Source organism: Tachyglossus aculeatus, unplaced genomic scaffold (assembly GCF_015852505.1).
Source record: "Tachyglossus aculeatus isolate mTacAcu1 unplaced genomic scaffold, mTacAcu1.pri scaffold_1_arrow_ctg1, whole genome shotgun sequence".
NCBI classification, from domain to species: Eukaryota; Metazoa; Chordata; class Mammalia; order Monotremata; family Tachyglossidae; genus Tachyglossus; species Tachyglossus aculeatus.
The window spans coordinates 2183043-2186003 of NW_024044915.1; the positions used below are offsets into that span (position 1 = coordinate 2183043).

Consider the following 2961-nt stretch of genomic DNA (forward strand, 5'->3'; position numbering starts at 1 on the left):
GCTACTTGGATGTCTGCTCATCACCTCAAACATAACATATTGAAAAGAAAAACTGTCATCTGAATAGGTGTAAATAAGGTGAACTTTAAAAACTGCATGCGAGCATGGAGAAGCAGCATGGCTCAGTGGAAAATGCCCGGGCTTTGAGTCAGAGGTCATGGGTTCAAATCCCGGCTCCCCACTTATCAGCTGTGTTACTTTGGGCAAATCACTTCACTTCTCTGACCTCAGTTACCTCATCTGTAAAATGGGGATGAAGACTGTGAGCCCGCCGTGGGACAACCTGATCACCTTGTTAACCTCCCCAGCTCTTAGAACAGTGCTTTGCACATAGTAAGTGCTTAATAAATATTATTATTTATTATTATTAAACTATTGCTCATTTTGGCAGCATGTATAGTAAAATTAGAAGAGATCTAGAGAATATTAGCTATGGCTTCTGTGCAAGGATCCTAGAAAAATTTGTGAAGAGTCCCCTATTTATCTTCTGTATTTCTCCTAGATGCTTTCAATCAATGGATTTATTGAGAAAACTATGTGCATATCAATTATTTGTATTACTGAGTGCTTACTATGTGCAGAACACCGCATTAAGCACTTGGGAGAATTAAATATATCAATATAACAGACACTCCCTGCCCACAATGAGTTTACAGTCTAGAGGGGAGATGGACATTAATATAAATAAATAAGTTGCAGATCTGTACATAAGTACCTTTTGGCTGGGTAGGAGGATGAATGAAGGGAGCAAGTCAGGGCGATGCATAGAGAGTAGAGTAAAAGGAAAAAGAACTTAGACAGGAGGGACTCTTGGAGGAGATGTGTCTTCAACAGGGCCTTGAAGGAGAGAGAAATTGTCGGATATGAAGAGGGAGGGCATTTCAGGACAGAAAATGTGTACAAGAGGGTACATGAGATCAAGGTAGAATAAGTAAATTGGCATTAATGGAGTGAAGTGTGCAGGCAGGGTTGTAGGAAAAGCAGGTAAGAGGGGGAAAAAGTGACTGAGCACATTAAAGCCCAAGATAAAGGAGCTTCTGTTTGATGCAGAGAGGAGGGACAAACACTGGAGGCTCTTGAAGAATGGGAAATATGGACTGAACATTTTAACGGAAAATGATCTGGGAAGCAAATTGAAGTATGGACCAGAGTGGGGAGAGACAGGAGGAAGAGAGGTCAGTTAGGAGTCTGATACAGTTATCAAGGAGGGATAAGATAAATGCTTTTATTAACATCGTAGCTGTTTGGATTGAGAAATGACAGATTTTAGCTATGTCGTGAAGGTTGAAACGACAGGATTTAGTGATGATGTTGAATGTGTGGGTTACATGAGAGTGAGATCAATCAAGGATAACAACAAGGTTATGGGCTTGTGAGGTAGAAGGATGATGGTGCTGACTACAGTGATAGGACAATTGGGGAGGACTAGGTTCGGTGGGAGGATAAGGAGTTCTGTTTTGGACAGGTTAAGTTTAAGATGATGGTAGGGCATCCAAATAGAGATGTCTTGAAAGGAGGAGGAAATACAAAACTACAGAGAGGGGGAGGGATCAAGGCTGGAGATTTGCATTTGGAAATCATCTGCATAAAATTGGTAATAATAATAATATTTGTTAAGTGCTTACTATGTGCCAGTCATTGTAGTAAGCGCTGGGGTGGATACAAGCAAGTTGGCTTGGACAAAGTTCCTGTTACAAAAGGCTCACAATCTCAATTCATATTTACAGATGAGATAACTAAGTCACAGAGAAGGAAAGTGACTTGCCCAATGTCATATAGCCGACAAGAGGCGGAGCCCTTGACCTTCTGACTCCTAGGTCCTTTCTCTATCCACTACATAATGCTAGTGAACATGCTATGCCATGCTGCTGGGTAGATGGAGCCATGTGAAAGAATGAATTCTTCAAGGTAGTGGGTGTAGATGGAGAATAGAGGGACACAGAACTGAACCCTGAGGACCCCCACAGTTAGAGGGGAAGGAGGCAGAGGAGGAGCCCGTGAAAGAGCCGAGAATGAGTAGCTAGAGAGATAGGAGGAACCAGGGGAGGACAGCGTCAGTGAAGCCAAAGTTGTATAATGTTTCAGGAGAAGGGATAGTCGACAGCGTCGATGGAACCTGAGAGGTGGATTAGGACAGTAGAGGCAATTCGATTTGGCAAAGAAGGAGAATATTGGTGACCTTTGAGGGGGTGGTTTCTGTGGAGTGGAGGGGACAGAAGCCAGAATGGAGGGGGATCAAGAAGACAGTTGAAGGCTAGGAACTTGAGACAATGGGTGTAGACAATGCACTCATGAATTTTGTAGTGGAATGGTAAGGGAGTTGGGTGATAACTGGGAGGAGCTGAAAGCGACCTACATTCCTTTTCCACTTAATCTTGGTCTTGGTCCAGGGAAGGTGTTTTTTTTAACATAAGGGAGTCATGGACATCTTTGAAAGCAGGGAGAAAGAAGTTATTGGAGAGAGAACAGTTGAAGATGGCAGTAAGGGAGGGAAGAAAGGACAGGAAAGTGTTTTGAGAAGGTGTGAAGGGATAGGGTCGGATGCACGGGAGAGTTGGGTTTTAAAGAAGGCAGGAGATCTCCTCACCATCTCTCTTCTTGCTCTCTCTTTGGGAGATTCCTCTCATACTTTGGACTTTATCCTCCAGTTCTGTCCTACCCTCATTTGTCACTATATTGTGTCCTCTCACTAATGGAAATGGAGCCCCTCTCACAAAAGTGTAGGGAGTTCATGAAGGAAAATGTGTGGACTGTCATTCGCTGGGATAGTGAATAGCTTCAGGAAATACAGAGATCAGAAAGCCCTAGACGGCGAGCAGAAGGTGACCAAAATTCAGCCAGGGAAAGAGAACGGAGGTCGCCATCAGCCTCCTTTTCTTTGCCTTGCCAATGGGAACCATAGAAACCCTATGGGGGTCCATGGTCAGAGCCGTGACTCAGGTTCACCCAGAACCTCCTCTA

The 2961-nt window shown here is 43.7% G+C and overlaps 1 non-coding gene across 1 annotated transcript; it reads left to right on the forward strand.

Moving 5' to 3' along the window:
• The first annotated feature begins 375 nt into the window (after positions 1 to 375).
• Positions 376 to 484, forward strand: LOC119923580. Its single transcript, XR_005448890.1, has one exon. It is a non-coding gene; the product is annotated as a U6 spliceosomal RNA (small nuclear RNA).
• Positions 485 to 2961: the final 2477 nt, after the last annotated feature.